The sequence below is a fragment of the Cupressus sempervirens genome, chromosome 11 (genome assembly GCF_028749045.1).
Source record: "Cupressus sempervirens isolate cs-2001-9-10 chromosome 11, ASM2874904v1, whole genome shotgun sequence".
In the NCBI taxonomy this organism is placed as follows: domain Eukaryota; kingdom Viridiplantae; phylum Streptophyta; class Pinopsida; order Cupressales; family Cupressaceae; genus Cupressus; species Cupressus sempervirens.
Window position 1 is genome coordinate 171,536,418 of NC_143128.1, and position 27,610 is coordinate 171,564,027.

The following is a 27,610-nucleotide window of genomic DNA, read 5'->3' on the forward strand; positions in this document are numbered from 1 at the left end:
TTTATTATGGCTCTATTTAACAAATATTGTTTAGAGGTTAACTACCTAATCACATGTTGTGTTAAATTTGATGACAATCTTAAGCATGGAGTTTAGAAGCATAGGACACCATCATCATTAAATAATTAGTTATTTGTGATTGCCTTGATTGAATTAAACACAATTTAACTAAATGTATCATTCATTTTTTAGTCCCTACCTATATATAGGCAAGGGGCTAATATTTTTAGTTGAATCCCTCCCAATTAAATTTTATAATCAAAATTATTACAATTCTAAAGTTTTAAAATAGATTTATTTTTAAATTAATTTTTAATAAATAATTTCTTAATTATTATAATGTTTTCTTCATTTCTTGAGGATTTTATTATTTTCCTAATTCAAAAATGTCAAAAAAAAAAAATCTTTAGAAAGTTCAAGGAACTACTAGAAGTAGTATTTCAAAGCCCTGTCTTGGTCAACTACAATAGTTATAGATTTTACCCCACTTCTGTAGGGTTGTGGTAGGCAATGAAGGGGAAGATGGGAAGGGGCAGATATGCTGAGTGCTACAAAAAATCATAACACCTTTCCAACATGTTTTTGGACAAGGGTTTTGGCCCATTTTTACACATATATCTTTTTTTGAAAAAATTAGCATACACTACCTTTGGAAAGGTAACATAACCCCTACATAATCAAAGAGTCAAGGTATAGGCTTTATGTAGAAATAGTTAAAATTATGTTATAATAAAAACTAAATCTTCAAAATTAAACATAGTAGCTGAGTTCAAAACATTAATTGAACCTTTGTGTAGATGCATAAGACAACTGCAAGCATGTTTTTTCATTGATTAGAATGAAGCTTCTGTAAAATTAAACTTGAAAATCTTTAACAAGATAAAATTGTCCTTGATGAGCATTGGTTTCAACATTTATGTCATTTGTAGAAACTTACAAAAGATCTCAAGAAATATTAAACTCAGTTAGACTGCTTTCTAAAATTACAGGAAAAATGATTGTCAAGCTCACCATTGAGAAATTTTACAATGAAACATCAATAAAAATATTATAATAAAAACCTATAAATTCATATTGATAAGTGATATCTAGGTCACATTCTAAATATTCAAATACAATCTAAACTTAAAATTCTCACTTATTCAAATACAACTCCTTTACAAATTCTTGTAAGACATCTCAAATCAAAATTATAAAATCTACTATGGAAAGCTTTCAAATCATATCAACCTTTAATTAATATTTTCAACCTTATTCAAACTATCACATAAACATCTTAATTTAGATTGATGAATAATATTCAAATTTGATTTTACATCACTTTTATTATTGATTTAAGCTCTTCCTAATACAAATTCCCTTCAAGAATTCAAACATACCCACTTACTCCACATGTTACCCTATACCCACTTGCTCTACATATTACCCTTAAACACCTCTAAGAACTAAACAACTTATATTTTACATCAAGCATTTGATGGTTTTAGAATGCAAATTTCATAGTTCCAAAACCTTAATAGAGACTTATTTCACACACCTATTGCAACCTCCAAGATATGACATATATTTCAGAATTATGAACATAACAAAATTGAATAAATTGTTGTATAGATGTTAATAATTGGGTGCATGACATGCATTCCATAAAGAATATTAATATACATATTTTTCATTCTAGGTATCACTCTTATATGAAAATTAAATGTTTAAATTTAAATAAAATTGATCTCAATAGGCAAAGAATTAAGTTGTATTTACTTTCATATCACTTCTAATTTTATCACTTTTATCATTAATCTTAGACATTCCTGATACAAATTCCTTAAAGAATTCAAATCTATCCACTTACTACATAGATTACCCTAATATACCTATTTTTACAAGTTAAATTTTAGACAAGGCATTCATGGTTTCATATTGCACATTTCATAGTTTCAAACACTTGTTAAAGACTTTTTTCACATCCATATTGCAACTTTCTACATATTTGAGAGTTGAGAACACAATATAATAGTTTGAATTATTTGATGTATGTTTATGACTATTATATGTCATGTTTTCTTACAAAAATATTAACATACTTAAATTTCACTCTAGGTAACATTAGTATATGAGAGTTTGTACAAAAGTGTCTACACTAAAATGAAATTGGAATTAATGATAACAGTATTAGGCTAATTTTGACTTGAATTTCATATATAATTATCATTTCCTTCTTGTAAGAATCTATATATTAGAATGGATTTGTAACTAATGGATATGCACTCTATTTAAGGTTAAATATTTTCATAGATCTTAAATGAATGAGATTTAATTTATTTTTTAATAATTCAACATATAAAAATACACATAACTACAATGTCAATTGATATTTTTAATGGCATGAGAAGGCTGTGGGCATCTTCGAGGATTATATATTACTCTACCAACAATACACTATCATAGCCTACACTTCCATCTAGCTTTCCAGCCTATGTATACATATAATAGAATTGGTATGTTTAACCATTTTATATAACTATTAAAGATGTCAAACCTATTGTATGCTTTCACTATATGAATCATAAACATGATGTAATGTCCAATCTACTAGGGTTAGTTTCGGAGAAGGAATCTTGGAAACAATTATTCAAATTGTATGTTTCGATTGATATTACATAATGTTAGTATTAACCAAGCAATGAAGGACTGGCAGTACTAACCAAGCATATTCAACATTGATAGAGAAAATTCAGTGTTAACTAAGCAGTTGGTTAATGAAGGATATCCTTCTTCTAGTGTTAACCTAGCATTCAATCCTAGTATTGATCGAGTAACAAGAAAATATAATTGTCCAATAATTTGCTGATTGAAGCTTACTATTTGGATTTTAATGATTATTTGAAAGGGTATTCAAGCCGACTTCTCAAAACTTGTGATATATAACAAAGGTCAATTATTGAGGATAAAAAAAAGTAAGAAGAATGTCAAATAAGATGGATATGCAAGCAAAGGAAAGATAGAGTAGGAAAGTGTAGAAGATTAACTGCAAGAATATTTTGATCAATAAGATCCATAGGTCAAGCTAGAACAAAGATATGAATCTACAAAAAAGGTTAAATTAGATCAGATCATTGTTACCTTCTAACTATTGTAGTAGTGAAGAAATCTCTTAACAGATTTCACTTAACAGTCATATTGTAAATCCTCTAGCAAGGTGACATTTCAAGATTGAAGTGTTTGAAGACCTATAACCAGGCCACTCCTAACAAGGTGATCTAAATCCTGTAATAGGGTCATACTTAACAATATGTCTTGTAACCACTAACAGGGTTAGTAAGGAGGAAGGCCATTCTCCCAATAGTGGTAAGGATAAGTTTCTTGAGGGAGGTTCGAGGAAGAGAACTAGAGCTAGCACAAAGAGAAAAGACACCCATGAACCTAATAAAGACCTTTCTAACCTTAAGGAGGTAGTTGGAAGAGTGTTTAAGCTAGAGATTTGTGCTACATAAATTCTCAAAGAAATTGCCTGAGTTGTTCTCTTGGCTTTGGGCCTTTCCTAGTTTTTTTTGTTTTGCTTCCCTGCTTTCTATTTTTGGTTTTATTTGACTATCTTGAGGGAGGTTGTTGTTTTTAGCTTGTGGCTTTTATTTTGTTGATACTTTAAGCACCTTATCTATGTTAATCTTTTAGTTAAATGTAGGGTTTTAAGCCCCCATCAAAGCCTATTTTCCTTAATAAAAAATAGTATGTTTTGTAACCTTTAATAGGGTTGGCTCCTAATAGGGCTCACTTTAGAAGAGTAAAAAATATTGTGACTAGTTGCTTGGTGGTTTTATCGAATTGGGTTTCCATGTTAAATCTTGGTGTCATCTGTGTTCATGTTATTTTCTTTATGAATTATTTTTCTGTAACTAAGTTACAAAAGGTTAAAATAGATTAATACTCATAAAATTACTTTGTTAACCGAGTGATAACAATATCTTAGTTATAACCAAGGTGGACAATATTGTATTATCAATGAAAAGTTTGATTTGACATCTAGGGAAAGGAAATTATTTTTTTGGTAATAGATTCACCCCTCTCCTCTCAGTTACTCTCTTCATTTCCAACAATTGTTATCTAAGCATTTGGTGCTTGTAGGAAAGGTTTTAGGGGCCTAAGCTAAAGATCGTGATGTTATATAGAAGGGAGATTCCCAAGCTTAATAGAGACAACTTTTCAGCATGGTAGAAGTTGATGAAGCTACACCTATCAAGAATTGTTGATGTTGGTATGTTCTAATTAGAAAAACAATATGTGCCACCACCTAAACCTATGACTGTGGAACATGTGAACAAAGAAAAGGATCACAATATAATGATGATTGATATGGCCTCATATCTCAACTATTTAAAATTTGATGAGGTTTAAGATTGTCCTACTGCATTTAAAATGTGGTAAAAAATGCAAAAAGTCTATGGAGGTGATAAAAATGTATAAAGAGCAAGGTCTAGTTTAAGAGACAAGTTTTATCAAAAGAAAATGAAATAAGGTGACAAAATTGTCTAATATAGTGAAAGAATCAAAGAAAGTGTGAGTGCAATCAAATCTACAAGAGGAATAATAACTGATGAAATAGTGGTTAGAAATGTACTAAGAACTCTTCTTCCTATTTATGCAATTAGAGTTTTAGAAATTCAAGCTATGAGATGCAATCCTAAAAATAATATAACCTTGGATGCACTTGTGGGAAGATTGATTGCTTTTGAATTGGATAACTTTGATAAGTATGCTCCTAATCCTAGCAACATTGAATATGCATTCAAAGCCATACTAACTCTTTGCACAAAAGGAGGAAACTTAAAAGGAAAATAGGTTGATAGTGAAGAAGAAGAAGAATTAGATGAAGACCTCGAAGTCATTAAAGACCTACTTGCAAAAAGAGTATCAAAAGGGAAAGGTAAATTCAGAGGCAAAATCTCATTGATTTGTTTCTCATGTGAAGAAGTTAGTTATATTGTTGCAAGATGTCCAAACAAAGAAGATAAAGATGAGAAAAGAAATAATAGGTTCCAAGGAAAGAAAGACTTCAAGAGCTACAAGGACTACAAAGACAAAGGTAAGAAATCTTGTTACATTGGTAAAGATTCTAATAGTGATGATAATGAAAAACTAGTTTATATTGTTGTTAAGGGCGAATTTGATAATGAGAAAAATGCAAAGATGACACTTATTCCTCATGTTAGAAAAAATGATACATGGGTCATAGATAGTGGCTGTTCTCATCACAGGATTGGTGACAAAAAAAAGTTTGGACATTTAGAACACTATGATGGTGGAAGTGTTAGATTTGGAAACAATGACCCAAGTTATGTAAAAAGAAAACGAGTCATAACATTAATTGAAGGAATCAAATGTGAAAATGCCTACTATTTTGAAGGATTAAGGCACAATCTATTTAGTTTGGCAGAGTTAAACAATATAGGATATAAGGTAGAAATCATGAATTGCAAAGCTAAACTATTGGATGGAAAAGGAAACTTGGTCAGGAAAGGAAATTAGACAAAAGGTAATTTGTTTTACCTATATCTCATTGAAAGTACATTTTTTGGCACAATTAGATGAAAGTTGTCTACGGCATAAAAGGATGTGTAATTATAACTTTGATAACCTGGTTATCATAAGAAAGAACAAAAGAGTAAGATGTAAGATGCATAGCTAATTTGATGAAACCTAAGATGGGGCATGTGCAAACAATGTCAAATTGGAAAGATGAGTAAAAGAAGTTTCAAAAGTAAACCTTTCAATTCTGAAGAGGCTTTGGAACTAGTTCATATAGGTCTTTGTGGGCTAATAGGTAGAAAAAGCTATTGTGAAGACATATACATTGAACCCTACTACCACTATTTTGATAGGTCCTTGTTAAATAATAGAATAATAGGGTAGCCTTTCATCCTATTTGTTGATGACTAGCCTAGGATGATGACTATAATATTTTTAAAAGATAAATATGATGCTTTTCAAAACTTCAAATGGTATTTAGCTAGAGTTGAGAAAGAAATAGGGAAGAATCTGAAATACTTGAGATCAAATAGAGGAGGTGAATTGATCTCAAATGAACTCAATGAGTTCTACAATGAAAGAGGAATCAAAAGATAGGTATCAACACCTAGAACTCCAAACAAAAATGGTATAGAATAAAGAAGGAATAGATCCATCTTGGAATGTGCAAGAACACTAATGACTAAGAAGAATGTTGCACCAAAATATTAGAGAGAAGGAGCGAGTTCAACTGAAGAAAGGTATAAACAAAATACCTAATGAAATATGGTATGGGTACAAGCTAATTTTTTTTTAATCTCAGGGTATTTGGAAGCAAGTGTTATATCTTGAAAGATGTAAGGAAAGGAAAATGTGATGCAAAAAGTGATGGAGGTATCCTCCTAGGTTACTCCAATAAAAGTAAAGCATACGAATGTTTGAATCTTGCTACTCACAAAGTCATAGAAAGTGCACATGTGAAGATTGATGAGTTTGTACAAAAGAAGTGAAGTACAGAGCAACAAGGATCCTAAAGATTAGATAAAGTTTTTTTACTATGAGGAGGAACTTGGGAATTTACCACAAATAGTTTAAGCCAAAAAATAACAAAGTGAACCTAGCACATCATAGGTACTATAAACTGAGTCACAAGAAATGCAACCTGGTTTGCAGTCACATAGTCACAAACAATGCAACTCAAGTTACAAACAAAGGCATCTAAGTTATAGTTAGATCAACAAGAGGAGCTTAAACAAAAGGAAGAAGTTCATGGAGAATCAAGTGAACCAAGTTTAGAATCTAGAAAGAAAGATCTAAGACTTGCAAAATATGTCAGAATAAATCATGCACCTAAATAAGTAATTGGAGGAGAGACAATATAGAAGTTGGTGTGTAAAATAGTTGAAAAATTCAACTTCACAGAAGCCACAATGAACACCTACAAGAAAATAACCTCTTACTTGGAAGAATGAGGCAAAGAAGAGAAGATTGACTCTCAAGATAAAAAACTATATTAAAGAGAGGAACAAAATGAATAAAAATGTTACAAAATACAAGGGGATCAATCCTTATAAAAAGAGATCAACCATTCTCAAAAGAGAAACCATAAAGAAACCCTAAAGAGATAACGTGACATTCAATAAAAGAAAACAAATATTATATGTCACATTCATGAAGAGACAAAATTGAAAACTCTAGTAGTAAAATCTTAAGAGTAAGTAAATGATAAATAAACTTTTACTCTAACACCCCCCTTAAGATGAGCGATAATGCAAATACAAACAATCCAAAAAAAAGAAAGGAAACTACAATGTAGAAGGATATTTGAGTCTTGATAACAAGGCTTGATTAGGTAGCCATTCACAACCAAATCTCTATAAAGTGGAGAAATAGAGAAAACCGCATGTGGGAAAAATCTACTCCAAAAAGAGATGAGAAAACATTCTAAAAAATATGAAAGGAAAGAAGATCTCATGAAGAAAACAAGTTGAAGAGGTGGTAACCTAGAGTACCCTACTATGGAAATCTATATATGGGTTGACTACAATAGTTGTGGAAGAGAAAGGAGACCAAGAGAAGGATGACACAATTGAGGAAGATGCATGAGATGCAGAGGATGTCAATGCTCTGAACACCAATCCTCTACATGGAGAAAAGGAGAGTCAATACCTGACTCTGTGACTATTGAGGACATACCTAATTACTCTACACATAATGTAAATTCATTGAGTGAGGAAAATTTAAAGAAACTGTAATAGGAAATCACCAATAATGCTATTCCATGCAAAAATCCTATATATTGGTAAGGATTGATGAATCTCAAAAGGCCAAGATTGCATCCACTGAGACACATTGGCAAGACACATCTATTGTGTTCCCACATGTTGTAGAAGTTAAGGAGAAGGAATCATATGAACAAACAATAGATCAAAGTATAACCCTAGAACAAAAAGGTGAACTTAACCAAGCACCATCTTCAATGTTTTTTGTTGTCATTGAGATGAAGGAGAAGGAGCCAAATACCCTAGCTATATTATTGTTGAGTCTACAAAGCTCACAGTTTCCAACACTTTTCATACTTGATAAAGAGGGTAATGAAGAGAAAGAGGATAAGAAAGAGAATCGTACACTCGAGTCAGTGCAAGAAGTTGGGCCTCACTTTTGGCCAAAAAGTGGAAGTGTTTTTCCTGTTTTTGAAATTTTTTGTCAATTGATGTCAAAGTTTGAGGTATTTAGAGATTGAATATAAAAAAACTCCAGAAATAAAATCTTTAGTGTTCGGAATCTAGTTTTTGAATATGTAATTTATTTGTGTACCCATATGATAGATTGTTTTTTGGTATGGATCTTTAAAAACTACTTTTTCAAAATGTGTATTTCAGGACCATACCACGCTTGTGTATGGACACCATAATTTGACACAAATAAATTAATTTTCGCAAATCATTTCAAAGGGAGTTACCTAATACACCTAAGATTGATGACAAAATTTTTCTTTAATTTTTTATTGAATAATTTTATTATTATTAATTATTAATTGGCTATAAAGGTAAATTTTAAAACCTCTCGTGTACAGACCGCATAATTTGATCAAAATCTCACTTTTTTCTTTTTCTTTTTTAACATCAAAAGAATTGTATGTAGATTGATGACATATAAATTAATTTAAGAAAAAATATAAAATAAAAACATTATTAAAGTTTTAGTGAATGTCACTTTTCAACATTTAGGAGATAGTTTTGATTAATAAATAATGGAAAAATAGAAAATAAACTAATAGCACTATAAAATTTACATTTTTGAAATCAGAACAGTAAGACCTATAATGGGTTTTTGTCTCGTCAAAAAATTCAATGGGAATGACTATAAAAAAATTACGTCAATACTAGAAATTATTGATTAAATGCCTTAGAAAAAAAAAGGATCATAAAGGCATGGCTTGGTGGGGCCAAGCCTATGCCATGCCTTTCCCCAAGGCAAAATTCCATGCAAAAGTCGGGAGCCATACCAAATTCCGCTCATGTCTCAAGAATCGGGCACCCGAATTGTAATTCAAAAATTGGGTGCCTGATTGCTTTCAACCATTGTACCCAACTATTTAAAAATTGGGTACCTGATTTATACATAGGAACCTGATTTATAAAGAATCGGGTGCTCGATTTTTAAGCAATCGGGTACCCATTTCTAATGTACCCGTTGGGCCCCAAAAGCTGCCCCACAAACTGAATTTCAATGATTAAAATGATTGAATAACAGTTTCGATCTGCAACAACGAATTCTATCATGCTTATCCTATTTTCTTGTCCTCTTCTAAAATTTGCAAGCTACTAATTCAAATTCAAAATTGGTGCAAACATGGGATCAAAACAACAAAGAAAGAAGAAAGCAAAAGTTTTGACAGATGAGGAGATTGCAGCAAATAAAGAGAATGAAGCATGACATCAACGAGAGAGAAGATAGAGAATTAGAGACTTGAACAATGTTTCAAAGGAGAAAGACATTGAGGATACCACGATGGATGAAGAGGTCAAAGAAGAGAACCCAATACAAGAAAATTCAGGCGCACATTCTAATCATGCATTCAATACAGGTGTGTCTCCAAACCCTCAAATTTTCTCTCATGTTGAAATTGGTGATTTTTTAGAAGTAGGTTACGATTTAAATGATTTAGATTTTCTTCATGAGAAGCAATTGTAAAATAATCATGCACAAAACACTCCAATTGAGATGCCTACCCCGAAAGAAATACCAAGAAAATTTGAAAATAATATTCAAATCCCAAATAGCAGTGAAAATAGTAAAGGGTCTAAAAATAAAAATTGCATGAATGTAGACATAGAAACACCAACTACTGAACAAACATGTCAGGATGATAGTAAAGTGTTTGAACATAACTTTCATATTCCTAATGATGTGTTAGATAATCTTGAGGGATTGGTTTCATGGAGACAAATTAGCACACATTCTAATAGATTGTATAGGAATTTTTTTTATAATAAGAAATTTGGGTTTCAATGTCAGCTAATGTTACAACTAATTAAAATGTCTAAAATGCAAAAATTAATGAGAAGGTTGGGAATGTATGCAAAACCCAAGAATAAGAATGAGTCTTTAAAACAAGTTTTATCCACTGTTGCTAGTGCTTTTGATTTTATTGGAAAGAGAAGCCAGTCTAAAGATAAGAATGCAACACGACCAGCAATAACAACAACTTTAGTTAACAAATCAACATCTGAAAAAAGATTGATTAGAAACATAAGTGGATATCTTAATGTGAATCATAAGACTTTGGAAAGAGCTATAAAGAGAAGGGTTAACTTTGAATGTGATCCAATAAATATTTTATGGACTTCTAGTGGTAGACTCCTGAGATGTGATATGAAACTTACTAGTGAAGTCAAAAGTTTGATTGAAAATTTTTGGCATGATAATACAAGAGTATCACCTAATTCAAGATATGTTCTTAAATTGAGAATTGGGTCAAAAATACATGATCCACATCCTAAACACCTTTTGGACATGACTCAAACTGAATTGTTTAAAAAATTTGTAGATGGTAAGGTATTAAATATGATGCAGAGCCCTCTGTATTTATCTTCAAGGAATCTTAGTTCAACTCAAGGGATTCACAATAGTCTGGTACACCCTCAAGGAACCAAGAACATCTCAAAGATTACAACAAAGAACCCTGACATTATACATCGATAAAGACAACATCTTCACTCACACAATCAGATTGCGATGTCTGATTGCATTGTTCATAACGTTAATTATAAATATCGTCTTGAAAAAATATTTGGAGGAATTGTTCCAAATTAGTAATTCTAAAACATATCAAAATCTGAGACCAATCCAATAAGCAGATTATGAATTATGTACTCTGAACCAAGACCCATATTTTCTGTCATAAACCAGAAACAAAACTGGTAACCCTGCCTATGACATCAAATATATTTCACAATTTTTTTTCAAATAATCTCAAAAAAATTCCAAATTATCCATCTATGATTCTAGTTTCCAAATATATAAGCCATTTATTTTTCCCATTCACATATAATTTTTCAAGCACAAATCCCTGCCTTCATCTTGAATGGATATATCTAAAAACCAGTTTTCACTCAAATCATCATAACTTTTCCAAATCTAAATGAAAATGATTCAAACCAGTTGGAAATGAAAGGTAGTTCACATATCTTTCCAATGAATATCATTAAAGATCTTGAGTCTCCAAAATATGTCCACATCACACGCTGCAACATGACTGTATTCAGCGAATCTCAAATCTGCAAACATCCACTTTCACAAAAATACCCATAACTTATTCATTTCTTCATAAAATTGAACCAAACCAAAAGCATGAGAAGAAGTATTCATAATAATATATATCCATTACTATATTACATGGTTTCCAGGCTGTACATTTCCGTACAAGGCCTGGAAACTACTCTAAAACTAAAAAAAAACCAATCAAAACCACAACAATAAAATGCACCAAAAATGTATCAAAGTATTTCCTCTTCCCCCAATTGATTTGGTTCGACCATACAATGATTTTTATATCCATTTGATAGTTATAAACCTTCCTAACTACCCCCAAGACCAACCATATACCTTTTTACATCATTTTTCTATTATTAACAACTTTCTCAAAGTTGCATTTTACAACTTTTTACGCAACTTTTATTTTTTTGACAAAAAATGGCTTCATAGCCTTTACAACTTGACCCAAATACAATACAAATGACTCAAATGATTTTAGATGGATGTCAATAGATCCATTCACCAATTAAATAAAATTTTTTACATTATTTATCATATTAAAACCTCCTTTGACAACTTATTACAAATGGCTTCTCTAGCTTTTATATCTTTGTCTTCTTGAAATTTAATGTGCTCCTGCACCATACTCCCAAACTTGAAAAGTTTCCAAGTCCCTTGGAAACATGGAATCAATAACCTGCAAGAAAAAATATTAGATCAAAATCCTCATCTTTTCCTTTGCCTCTTCATGCCTTTATCACCATCATCTTTTCCCTTAAGGACACAGGACTGTCCTCAAAATCATCTTCTCAAATACTCCTTTTAGTGGAGCATTAATGGCTGCAACTTCCACGGTGCTTTATCAGTAAGAGATCCATCTTTACCATTGCTGCTTCAAACTCACCATTAACAAATCTCCCTTATGCCTCACCTAGGAGTCCTCCTCTTTTCCTCTCTCCCTAGTCTCTTAGAAATCAACTAGACCAATCCATGGCCCTTGACCATTCATCTTACCCAACAGTAGATCCTGGAAGATGCCTCACCTTCTTTGTGCCATGCACCTTCTACCCAGCTTTATCTCCATTGGAGAATGGTTATGATAGACCTTCTCTTGTCTACCCATACATTCCAACCTTCATGTGCAGAAAGATGGATAAGCACCTACAACCAAAACTCATCAACAAAAAAAATAAAAATTCTTCAAGGTCCTGGTGTGGATTGCCTCCCTCGGCGCTCTACCCACACACTCAAAAGATCTTCAAGCTCTGATAGCAATCTGATGCAGAGCCCTCTGTATTTATCTTCAAGGAATCTTAGTTCAACTCAAGGGATTCACAATAGGCTGGTACACCCTCAAGGAACAAAGAACATCTCAAAGATTACAACAAAGAACCCTGACATTATACATCGATAAAGACAACGTCTTCACTCACACAATCAGATTGTGATGTCTGATTGCATTGTTCATAACTTCAATTATAAATATCTTCTTGAAAAAATATTTGGAGGAATTTTTCCAAATTAGTAATTCTAAAACATATCAAAATCTGAGACCAATCCAATAAGAAGATTATAAATTATGTACTCTGAACCAAGACCCATATTTTCTGTCATAAACCAGAAACAAAACTGGTAACCCTACCTATGACATCAAATATATTTCACAATTTTTTTAAAAATAATCTCAAACCAATTCCAAATTATCCATATATGATTCTAGTTTCCAAATATATAATCCATTTATTTTTCCCATTCATATATAATTTTTCAAGCACAAATCCCTGCCTTCATCTTGAATGGATATATCTAAAAACCAGTTTTCACTCAAATCATCATAACTTTTTCAAATCTAAATGAAAATGATTCAAACCAGTTGGAAATGAAAGGTAGTTCACATATCTTTCCAATGAATATCATTAGAGATCTTGAGTCTCCAAAATATGTCCGCATTACACGCTGCAACATGACTGTATTCAGCAAATTTCAAATCTGCAAACATCCACTTTCACCAAAATACCCATAACTTATTCATTTCTTCATAAAATTGAACCAAACCAAAAGCATGAGAAGAAGGATTCATCATAATATATATCCATTACTATATTACATGGTTTCCAGGCTGTACATTTCCGTACAAGGCCTGGAAACTACTCTAAAACTAAAAAAAAACCAATCAAAACCACAACAATAAAATGCACCAAAAATGTATCAAAGTATTTCCTCTTCCCCCAATTGATTTGGTTTGACCATACAATGATTTTTATATCCATTTGACAGTTATAAACCTTCCTAACTACCCCCAAGACCAACCATATACCTTTTTACATCATTTTTCTATTATTAACAACTTTCTCAAAGTTGCATTTTACAACTTTTTACGCAACTTTTACATTTTTGACAAAAAATGGCTTCATAGCCTTTACAACTTGACCCAAATACAATAAAAATGACTCAAATGACTTTAGATGGATGTCAATAGATCCATTCACCAATTAAATAAACATTTTTACATTATTTATCATATTAAGACCTCCTTTGACAACTTATTACAAATGGCTTCTCTAGCTTTTATATCTTTGTCTTCTTGAAATTTAATGTGCTCCTGCACCAAAATATTACCATTAGTCAAAGATCTTTTGAAAAGTGTAAACCATGGTATGTAAGGATTAACAAGGAAAGAATCACATGTCGTTGTAAAACTCATATTCAATTTCATTACCATTATGATGTATTTCGATCTATACGTGGTATCATGTGTAGTAAAGAAATGTTGCAAGAATGTGGTATAAAAATACCAGCTCAAACTAGGAAAGATTTCATATCAAGTTTGTTTTGTAAGCCACCTAATGATCAATACTTTCTTTTCGATGCATGTCTTTCTAGTACATGTGATATGTGCGGTAATCTTTCTTTGTTAGATGAATGTTTGCATGAAAATGCTTTGACTACTTTTGGACAACAATTAGTTGAGGTAAAAAGATTCAAAACTATTGAATATCCATTGTAGGATGGGAAGATTGGAAGAAGGTGTGATCTGGTTACAGATAAAGTTAGTTTTCATGCATTTATGGATGAGTTTAAGAGTGTGATCATATCAAAATATGTTAAACACTCTCAATATTCTAGATGGCCTGATGGACAATTTCACATATGTAAGAATACATTTTCAATTGGTACTATACTTTCAGTTGTTGACTTTGCAAAGAACTACACGCTTACACCGCAAGAAAAGGTACAACCACAATATTACAATTTAGTGCAAGTAACAATTTATGTTCATATAGTTTATAAGCATGCACCAGTAGTATAGAGGAGGATCGAAAAATATTGAGAGAGTGCCATTTTTATTTAAGTGATAATAAACTCCATTCATCTTAGTTTGTCCAATATTGTTTCAAGGTCTTTTATGATAATTTAAAAGAGAGACAAATTCAAATGACACAACATTGGATATGGTTAGATAATTGTACAGGACAATTCAAGAATGCTATAATGTTCTATTGGTTGAGTAGGACACATAGGAAAACTAACATTAAAAATGTGTGGAGTTTTTTTGACGCTGGACATGGTAAAGGAGAACATGATGGTGCTGGTGCATGCGTGAAGAGAGCCATTAGTAGAGAGCAATTAAAATTTGTGGAAAAAGCTAAATTCAAAAATGCACATGAGATTGTCGAATGGTGTAACAAATATTTATACACGGGATCAAGTCAGAACTCTACAATCAAATGTTTCTTCTACCTAGTTGAAGAAAATAATATCCCTTCAAGATATGATTGTGGTACAATTAGTGGGTCAGCTAAATGGCATTCATTTAGGAGTTCAGATTATAACACTTGGACTATATGGACTAGGGAGCTTGCTTGTTTTTGTCAATTTTGTCTTATAGGTGAATGGGAAGAATGTGAGAATACAGAATGGGTTGAAGATTGGCAAAAAAGGTCATTAGCACCTACTGACATGCATTTTGAAGATGATATAGTAAATGAATGCTAGAATGTTACTTTTGCATCAGAAGACTATGATCGTATTTCAGACCTCATAGAACCTGGTATGCACAATTTAATTAGATTTTTTTTGTGATCTTATGCTTCAATTTATATAATTTGCATATGTACACTCATGTGATTAAAGTGTTTCTATACTTTATCTTATCTTGTAGGACATGTTTATGCTATTATTGCACCTAGTGATAATGATGAACAAACTGAGTATTGTGTAGCTAGATGTGTGGAACCTAAGAAAAAATTGATATGTCATCAAGTAGACGATGATGGTTTTGACTATCCAATTGAGTCTGTTGTTGTAGCTGGCACCTGGCTACGTTGATACCTAACAAGAAGAAATGGTTTGCCAACATTTGAAGACTACCAAACCGAAAAGAAGATTTTACACTATTCTCATTTGGTTGTGGCAAAAAATATCAAATTAGACAGATACAAAGGGAGACCCGCCAATAATGTATTATGGAAAATTTCAATGGACGAGCATGAGACAATCATAGATGCATTGCAAAAGAGAGAGGATGTAGATGGTACAGTGGGATGACTACATTTAAATCAAACACATGTAAGTTTTTTCATTTTGTATTATATATATATATATATATATATATGTACTTATATAATTTAATTACATGTATGTTTGTGTTGTCAATACCAATTTAGAGAACTTATATACCTCTTATTTAGGTCTCAATTACAATTTATGCAAATTTAAATGTTAAAGTGGATCAAACATCAACATCTTATGCAATTTCACATAGTAAGTACATACAAATTACACATATATTTACATAGTTCAGATACCTTGAATATTATTTTATGTGTTTATTAACATGTGTGTTTTTGTTTTACATTTTTATTTTACAGGACCTCATTTGAAGAGATGTGTTGAACCAATTTTATGTTTTGAGTTCACTGAACTATAAATATATCATTGACATTGTCTTACATATATTGTGAAATATGTTGTACAAACTAATTCAAAAATGAGAGTTTACTTCTATTTGAAAGTTAAAGGTATGCACTTGATAAATTATAAATTAATTGTCAATTTAAGTAATGACCTCCTATTTTGTTCCATTACTTTTACATTCAAGCATGTTTGAACTAATGTTTGTTTGAAGTTTCAAATTACTATTGATTGTAATATTAAAAACATTACTCATTGTATTGATTATATGCTAGATCATTACTCATTGTATTCATTGTATTGATTATATCTTACATTACCAAACACCACATTAAGATCACTTTTGAGACATTGTTAGGTACGTTATCCATGCATGTGTGTCTTAAGGGGACATGGGAGTCCTAATAGGTCATTATGTCTGTTATAGGTTATGATAGGTATTCATATGTTTACTACCACATAATAGGTCTTATTAGGTGATAATGAGTCTTACATTACCAAACAACACATTAAGATCACTGATGATAAATTGTTAGGTACATTATCCATACATGTGTGTCTTAAGGGAACATAGGAATCCTAATAGGTCATTATGTCTGTTATAGGTTATGATAGGTATTCATATGTTTACTACCACATAATAGGTCTTATTAGGTGATAATGAGTCTTACATTACCAAACAACACATTAAGATCACTTATGATACATTGTTAGGTATGTTATCAATACATTTTTTAATCTAGTAGGTCAATTTTATTTGTATGAATCTCAATGCATAAATTGGATGTGATATTTATCCAATAATGCTCTATAGATAGTTAAAATTATTGTTCATCTTGCATATATACTTACAAAATGTGTTATATGTTCATGAATAAAATATGTCAAAATAAAGAAAATGGTTTGAATATACTTAAAACATGGTGAAACATAATAATATATAATACATACACAAACATGATAAGAAGTTGTAAAAAAATAGTACATGGTCTAACATACATCATAACATGATCTATGAAGTGAAAAAATACATGGTCTAACATATAGTTTTAACTATCCTAACACAAAGTGTATACATCATAAATAATATACATCATAAAAAAAAAATCTATAGGTGCCAACAAGACGTAATCTATTTGATCAAATATCCTCTTTACTCTATGCGAAGAGGACTCAGATGGATCACCATGTGTAATATGAGCCGTCTCATCATGTTGGACACCCTGTGAGTTGGTAGATGGATCACCCTATGTAACATGAGGCACGTCTCATCATGTATGTGCTTAATTGAAATGGGTCTCAAAATCTAGCTTGAAAATAAATTAAATATTCACTACATAATAAAATAAATACCACATGAGATGGGTGTCCCTCAGTAACGAGAGGAGGTGCATGTCAAAACTACCAAATGCAGCAGTTGTGAGGTCCTGTGATTTACAATACATACATTTTTTAAATTTGATTTTCGAGCATAATGAACTATACATTATTTACATAAATCACAATACTCACCTCAAATGATGATGTAGGTACCTCCATCTGACTAAGTCCTATGCTCTCAGCAACACTCATGGTGACATAGTCCTAAAATTATGGATATATAAATGTTTAGTCAAAATTAGATATACATGAATAATTACAAAGTACATAATTTGTACACTACATTTTTTATACACTATAAATTTAACATGTATATATAATATCTATATATATATATATATATAGATATATATATATATATCATACCTAAGTGATAGCCAATGCCACAGATGTGTGTACAGGTATGCTAGCACGATAATCATAAGATGGAGTAAAAAATAGACTATACCAAGGCTTGTATGGATGAGTATGATAGGGCTCCTATTCGTAAAATCAAAAAACATAAAATATATATACATGTGAGTGAAAATTGTTCAGATTATAAGTTAATAATAATGTACATACATAAAAATAATACAAATTATTTGTCTTCAGTCAAAAGTTCATACCGCATGTATTTGAGGCTATGCCTCAATGGTAACTGGAGTAGGACTTGTACTAACATCAATCTGTGTAGATGTAGACTATCCCTACAAAATCAGATAAAAAGAACATATGAGCACATTTTATTAAATTCAAATTTGAATGTACATTTTTACAATGTAATTCAAAGTGCAAACTGTATAAGGGATGCCAACGTCTGTAGGTCTCGAAAAAAGACTATACTACCTCCTAGGAGAAACAGTATCATCCATCCTCTATTATTTCAAAAGTAAAAATTAATATAGTTAATACAATTACACATGTATGTAGAAAGTAAATAATTATGTGTACTTTATATTTATATTAAAATTAAAATTTTACCTGCTGCTCTTGACTCTCTCCAAGCTCTCTCTACTCCATGAAGTCAACAAATGATAGGTAGTGTATACATCATCATCAAAATCTGCACCCTTAGCATAATGGCCATTGTGTGTTGCACCGGGATTACTCTGGGGGCCTGTGCATATGCCTCCATAGCTAGTACAAACATGTCCAAGTGGAGGAGCATGTACCACCTGCGTCCATTGCTGTACTAAATTTCCTGAAAGGGCACTCAAATGGGTAAAAGTAGATGAAACTGCTTCATGATGGTGAGGAGTAGACAAAACAAGAGTAGGAAGAGGTACAAGGGGCTCAACTTGCCTATGATTTCTTGTTCTATCACTCAGCTTTGTCCCAGGCCTATCCTGAGGCATCCCTCTACCAACCCCCTGAAATGCTTTCATATCAAAATAGTTGGGTTTCAAACCCAACTCAAACTCAGCCCATAAATTCCTAAGGAAGTACACGGGCACCTCATGGTTAGCATGTGGTGGATGGTCAAATACCATCCACCACCGCTCCCAAAAATGTGCTGCTATACATGGATGTGTATAGCACCTAATGGAAATGCGAGGCTTCTTATCACTAATTGCTTCACCCATCTTAGGTTTTACAAAATAATTTTGAAAATTCCCTTTACCTATATGCAGGTTATAAACCTCTCTGTATGATAATCCATCAGAGTAGAAAGCACGCATGCTTTCCCTCCAGGATCTAAATGAATCAATGTCTGAATCAAAATGATGGATGGATTCAATCACGCCTTGCATGCTATCTGCATGATGTAGTAGGTAAGGGGTGGGGTGCCTCTCATGTCGGATAGCCTCTATATCACGCATGAGGTCGTTGAGGTTACACCTCATGGTCTCGTGGAGCTCATCTGCGGTGGGTGGTCGAGGTGTGGGTGGAGGTGGAGGTGGAGGTGGAGATGGAGGGGGTGGAGGTGGGGGTATGGGAGGGGGAGAAAGTGGCAGTGGATCCATCAAATATAATCTGCATATATGTTTAAACAACATAAAACATAAAAAATGAAAAAAATACATCACAACATAAAACATGACAAAATTACTATTTAATAAAATTTAAATCTAAAATTTATCAACTATATCTATAGAAATGTGCATATCTTTATTAAAATCATATCAATTAAATAAATAAAGTTAAACACTTAAGTCAAATTAAACATTAATTACCAAAATTTTAAGTCTAATCGTAAAATAATAGTCCAAAAAAAATATCTAGGTTAGTTCAAGGCTTCTTTTCTTAAAATAGGAGCCACCAAGCTAATTTTTCTTTCATGTACACTTATTTTGTGACACTGGGGGATTGTATGAACTCATTATAGATTATACATGTTCATCTCAGGATGAAACAAAGTTAAGATTATGACAAGGTTATGGTTTACAATTTTGTTATCTTAACGGTTTTCATGATGGCTAAGCTTAAGATTATTATAATGATTATGGTCCTTTAATGTTAGGGAACTTACCTAGGATTATGGTTTTAGTTAGAATTATATTTAGGTTTCAGATATTTATTATGGTCCTATTGTTTATAGGATATATAATAGATGGAATTAGGATGAGAGTTAGGGTTATAATTAGAATGAAAGCTTAGAGATAGAATTATGATTTGATTAAAAAATATTTATGATTGTAGTTTGAATCCTAAATATTATCTGCTTTTTAATGCAAACTATAAGTGTAGATCATGTTAGGTAATGAACTAATACATGTGAGCCCTATCCCTAACCATATAATAATCCTAATTCTAATCATAATTCATAATTCATTACCTTATGAAGCTTTGGCTATCCATTTCATTGCTAGAGTAATACCTTGGCTATCCACAAAATGTTCCTAATAGATTTATATAGAAGACCAAAACTGATTTAACTAAAATGAGCAGGAAGAAGAGAAACTTACACCCAATATGAGGAGAGAATCCTTTAACATACTTAAATTCTACCAACCAAAGTGAGATAATTAGAGTTCCAATTGTTGAGTTTTCCAAATATTTTCTTGTTGATATAAAGACACATTTCATTTATATGTTAGCATTTACTACAAATGGAATCCCTAGGTACCTAACCACTTAATTATGAAATCTCCATCCAATATCATATTTACTACAAAAGGTAGGGGACTCAATATTTAGCCCCAATAAGATAGATGTAGAGACACAAATCTTACTACCCGATACAAAGAAAAGAGGTTCAATTTGATCATTAAATGACTCGTGTTGCACTCTTCTAGCTTAAAAAGAATAAAAATATTATCAACAAACTATACGTTAGATACTTATTAATTATTTGGAGAGTAGATCCTCTAACTTTTAGAGACAAATGGTTATCTCTAAGGAGATAATGTAATGAGTCAATGTTCAACAATAAAAAATAAAGAGGATGCAAGAGGACACCCTTTCATAATTGATCTAGAGAGTCCTAAAAATTATTATCTAACCCCATTAATTTCTTTACTAAAACCTTGACACCAATAATAAGAGAGGACACCATTTGACATAATATTGGATGGAATCCTAGGCTTGCAACATCATCATAGTGAAACTCCATTACACCCTTTTGTAGACATTTTCATAATCAATTACTTGAGCATGCCTACGCTCTATCCTAGAAATGTTTCCCAATCCAAAGCCTTCCAATAGGTTATCAAGTTCTCCAATATGCATAAATATCCTTAACAAAACACTTTTGTGTAGGGTTAATGATCTTGGGTAGGATATCTTCTTGTCTAGAGGCTAAGGCCTTTGCAATAATTTTGTATGATATGTATTTAGGAGTGTCCTATCTCTAATTTTTAATGAGATTCTTATCTCCCCTTGGGGATCAATTTTATGAGCCCTCCATTGATTACTTGACCTAGGGATTTTATGAGCCCTCCATTGATCACTTGATCAATTTTATGAGCCCTCCATTGATTACTTGACGTAGGGATTTCTCATTACTAATTTTTTGGATGGAGGAGCTGATTTATGATAGAAATTGGTTTATCAAGGAATAATGCATCTTCATTCTAGGAATGATGGTTCTCATTTTATCCCTATCTTCTAAATCATTTTGAACTATCATCGTCTTATAACCAAAAAAATTGATAGTAAAATTAGGAAAAAGATCTTACTACATATCACTAGGGGGTGGGTATTTATTTTTATAGAATAAGGCAATATTTTGTTATGTGGCCTTCCTTTCTGCAAAGGCACTAAACATTTAGGCTACCCATACAGGAAAATAGGAAACAAATAGGGGAATCTCTAGTCTACAAAAAAAACTTTTAGGCACTTCCAACCCAAGATAAATAGAAATTAGTCCACCCTAACATAATTATCTAGTTAGGGATTGGGGTGTTACAATGCTTCAATACCCTCCTAATTAGATATTACATGATGAATACTCACTTAGGATATAAAGGTTTAGGCATCCAGCGGAAAGACAAGTTATTCACTTCTTTAGATATATTCTTAGGCATCCAAGGGTGTAGTCTGGGCTCCTACTCACACTGATGTGGACACCTCCACCTCTTGATCGTGAGCAAGGGTTACTTAATAAGATGCCTGATTCATTCAAGTCTCTTCTAATTTTTTTATGATGTATCATTTTGAGACCTTGATATCAATGTTTAATTAGTTTTAGGATTAGGGTTCAATTTGGTTTGTACTGTTTGATTAGGTTTACATGCTTAGGTTTCAATTAGGACAAGAGTTAATAAATTGAATTAAGTTTTAAAGTGCTAAATTTGGTTTTAGATATAGAATTATAGTTAGAGCTTTTATATTAAAAACCAACATTAATTCAAAAAATTTAGGTTTGAATTTTGTTTTAAAGTGTTGAATATATTATTGAGTTCTAGTTTAGGGTGATTTGGTTTAGTCTTAAGGTCAATGTTTAACTTGTTCAATCTTAGGGTAATGGTTCAATTTGGTTAATGGTTGGGGAAAGGATTTAAGGTTAAATTCAAGGTTTCTACTGTTAAGTTGGGATATATAATTAGGTTTATGATCATGGTTTAATTCAATTTGGTTTATAAGTATAATATTAATTAGTTAAGGGCCAGGATTACCTTTCAATCTAGTTTGATATATTCAATTTGGTTTAGGGTTAACCCAGCGGTTAGTTTATTTTAGTCTTAAATATTAAGATATAATGCTTTGATGTCACTCATCTTTTGATATTTTGATTATATTACCCCTATACATGTTGATAACTTATATGTGATGAATCTTACAAATATTATTTGATCTCAGTACATGTGTCATGGTTATTTTTTTTTAGTTTATGTACATGAGATGCTCCTATATATGGTGTTTTTCTTTTCTTATAATATATAGTGTTAAATATATATAAATTTACCTAAGCACCCTTCTTGATTATCTATGATGGACATGTCGTAAATGAAATATCTCTATATGATTCTTTTGATATGATATGCATGGATAATATATATAATGAAAATTTTAAATCCTTCCTATGCAATAAATGATGCAATTAGATATGTACAAATGTTATTAGATTCACATGTACATGACACGTAGATGTAGATATGATGCTCATCTAGGATAATTTAGTTTAAATCATAAATAAGGTTACAATTTTAGGGTTTGACATTTATATAATTAGTACTCAAGGTAAGATAGGAAAGTTATTTAATTATTTATATAAATTACCTAGTGTAAGTTTTAGCAAATTAAGATTAAGGTTAAGATGATAGTAAGGGTTATGATTAGAGTTAAATTCAATACAAATTGACATTATAGTTAATCCTAAATGACGCCCAACCAAGTGATCCAAAGAACTAATCAAAAGTTTTACTAAGCAAGCAATAACATACATACAATAATTTACATTTATAAAAAACATAAGAGGTTGCATTCCTTAATGAGCAGATTTACATTTCATTTTAAAATAATTATAAATACTAAAAGTAAAATAAATAACACATCCACATGAAAGAATATTAACTACTTCAGTTCAATCCATTTAAATAATTTATATACATTTGTTCCAAATGCCACTTGGCAAATTAATTTGGAATGCACAATCATCCACTATACATGTCACAGGGTATGAAAGGCTGAAAGAATATACATTTATAAAATAGTTTACATCATCCATTTTCGATCCATGAAACAAAGTACAATACAATTTAAGTAAAATCATTTTAAATACTAGAAGTTTTTTGTTTGGATCCCTTGGCAGGCTGTTATGTGATTAAGTACTTAGTTATATATGTTTAGGGTTTTATTGTACATAACTATATGGGTAGGTCAAGATTATAGTTTAAACAATGAATTTAGGTCGAGGTTATAGTTAAAACAAGGTCGAGGTTATATGGTTCTAGATCAAGGTTGTATTTATTTGTAAAATTACATGTTTAAACAATGAATTTACATCTAATCTAATCTTTCAACATTGTAATAAATACATAAATTAAATACATTTCAAAACATCTAAAATAATAAATTTTTAAATAAACATTTACAAAACTATATTTTAATTAGCAAATACAAAAATTTAAACATCTACTCATTAACAATGTAAATTTACAATTTTAGGTATATTAAAAATGAAAAAAACAATAAATTAACATACATATTAAATTGAAAATTGAAAAAAAAAAAGTAAAATAGTACAAAACATATTAAAATTCCTGGTATATTGAAAACTAGCAACAAGGGAGTGGTCGGTTGGGCTGAAAATCGGGCTCCCATATGCATCTCTAATCGGGCTCCCATTTTTGAGGTCATGAAAATGACCTCAAAAAATGCCAAAAAAGAGGGTTAAATAAAGTCTTACAAATTGAATACCCTATTTTTTAAAATTGGGTACTTGATTTGTAAGAAATCGGGTACCCAATTTTTAAAAATAATTGGGCGCCTGATATTTGAGCACCTCGGGCACTCGATTCACTTTTAAATATCGGGTACCTATTTTTGAAATTTGGCTTGAGTGCCTGAAGCTTAATTTTAGAAATGGGTACCCAATTTTTTAATAATCGGGTACCGGTTTATGAGAAGTACAATTTTGCGGATCTGACTTCTGTGGAATTATGACCCAACTTCTTGCGGTCACCCACTCACCTCATTGAAACTCATTGAAGATTAGAAAGAGGTTGAAAAAAATTAAGAGGATAAGATGAATACCAAGATAGAGGAGTAGGTATCCATACATACACTGGTCACTTTACTAGTCACTACACCTCCTCCCAATAACTAGACTCTTCAAAGGTTGAGTATTCAAGCTATACCATTGTATATATCAAGGCCAAGTACAAGTACACCTAAGAGTGATGAGACTACATCATTTGAGCATGTGAGTTTAGATGAAGTGATTGTTCTACCCTAGTTTGAATTAACAATAATCATACTTGAAGAAATTGTTGTTCTGCAAGAGGCTCTACAAAGGAAATCAAGGCAAGAAATCTTGAGAAGGGAGCATAAGTAAAATCAGGTTTTACTTGATATTAAAGATATTTTTGTTGATGCTTTTCATATTTCAGATTCATTTTCCAATAAGCCTTTTTTAGAGAAATGTGTACATATAGTTGATAAGATAAAGGATGAGGATATAGAGACAAATGTAAAGTTATTGAAATGGTCTAAAAGGAAATTTTACACTAAGGCTATGGACTAGATATCTAGTGTTATTGCACTAAGACAAGTTGATTTATTAAATAAGATGGAGAGTGTAAAAGAAGTTTTGGATTAAATTTTCTCTCTATATAGAAAATTATGTGATGTTGATATCTTTAATAAAGAAACTCAATAGTCAATTAATTAGCTTCAAGGAGATTTACAATTAATAGGTACTACATTGAGACAATCTCCTCAAACTATTCAAGTTCATTTTCAGATATATTATTGAGTTCATTTTTAGATATATTGCTGACACAGAGTCGGCTTGCTGAGTTGCAAACAAAGGATGCAAATATAAGATAAATTTTTTTCAATATTCAGTCCATGTTGAAGAATCATCTATGAAGAAAGATTCTTATCTTTCTAGACATAAAGCTCTAGTAGATGTGGCAGCAAATCTAAAAATACAAATGGGTGAGTGCACCAAGATGGTGTACAAAAAGCGGGTATAAGTGGACACATTTTTTCTGAAATCAGGTAAACCTAAAATTGGATGAGACATTTGAGGGTCATCCACTAAAAATGACAAGATGTATAAAACATATAAATTGTAGTACTATGAATCTACTTTCTAAACTATCGAGTTTTAAAAAAATGGATAATAATAGGTGGGTCAAACCTTGCACATACGAAAAACAATCCTTGTTTCTTTTAGAAAACATAACATAGTTATTTTCATGTGTAGCACAAAAGATTAAGTTATATTTAGTATCTTGGATATCCCTTTGGTAGGATGATAATTAAGAGTCATATCTAGAAGTTGTTTATTTTTTTGTAATTTTATGATGAGTATTTTTTTATTATGAATTATTGAATTGACTACATCCTGAAAGTTTGGTACTTGTTTGTGTGCTGGGCATAACTTGCATCTAAATAATCGAAAATGAAAACTTTATTTAAAAAAGTGTATAGAATCAAGTGGAGAAAAAAAAAAATTTGTTTTGAATTTGATTAAGTATATAAAAGGTTATTAAAAAAATGGTAGGCATATGTCTATGAGGAATGCCAAGGCTTTAGTAAAAGTAATTACAGTTTACAACATTAATGTTTTCCAAAAGGAGAGAGAAAATTATATGGTTAGAAAACTAAGAAGACATGTAAGATTATGGAGGTGAATTTAGAGATATCCACTTCACCATTAACCTGATGAAGGAAAAGACAAGAATTCATCTTAGAAGATGAAAAAATGTCTAAAGGAAAAAATTGGAGGGAAAATAGTCTCCCAAGGCTTTCGGTCATTTCCCTATGCTATCACCAAGCCATAACTCAATTGGGTTTCTAGGATTCAAATAACCCGATTGGGTTATGAAATAAAAAATTGCATTCAAAACCTAATCAAGTTATTAAAAAATTGATCAGGTTTTGAAGAAGTAAAATTTAGTTTTTCAAAACCTATTTGGGTTTTGAAGAACTAAAAGTAGGCTTTATTGCAAAGGCAATAACTTTCACATATAGAGTCTGATTAACTTTGTTCAAAATGCATTGGAAAGATGTTGAAGAAATATACAGTGACATGATGTAGATAAATGAGTTTTATGTCATTAAAATTCATTTTCCATCAATTTGAATTAAGCATAATCTAAAATAGGTAGTCATTGTTTTCCAAATGCATTATCAATAGGTAAACACAAATGCTAACATAGTGTTAATTCTCTCTCTCTCTCTCTCTCTCTCTCTCTCTCTCTCTCTCAAAAACACATACACATAATCATTCACTAACTAAATAAATCCCAAGACATATCCCTTACTTTTCCTAACCTCTCACATTCTTTAACTAACTAATAACCTCTCTCTCTATCTAAATTGTTACCCTTACACATTGTATCTTACCAAATAATCCCTAAGCCTCCTCCTCCTCCTCCTCCTCCTCCTCCTCTCTCTCTCTCTCTCCCTCTCTCTCTCTCTCTCTCTCTCTCTCTCTCTCTCTCTCTCTCTCTCTCTCTCTCTCTCTCTCTCTCCTTCCTATGTCCCTCTCTATCCATCACTTCATCTTTGTCTCACTCTCTCCATCTCCATCTCACTCTCTTTTGTCCTATCCTATCTCTCTCTCTCTCTATCATATCTCCTAATTTCTCTCTGTAATATCCCTCTCTCTCTATCAATTCATATCACTAGTTCTCTCTATCCTATTCCCTAATCTCTCTCTCCTATGTCCCTCTCTCCATCACTTCATCTCTCTCTCACTATCTCCATCTCTCTCACTCTCTCTTATCCTATCCCCTCTCCCTCTTCCTATCCCCTACTCTCTCTTTACATGATGTTCCCAGTTCAAGGATTAGTGGTTAGGAAGAGAGAAGGGGGGTTAGGGATTAGGGGCTAGACAGAGAGGGAGAGTGAGAGGGAGAGAGTAGAGGATAGGGAGAAATAGAGGGGATAGGATAAGAGAGAGTGAGAGAGTGAGAGAGAGATAGAGAGAGAAGGAGATAGCAGGATAGGATGGAGA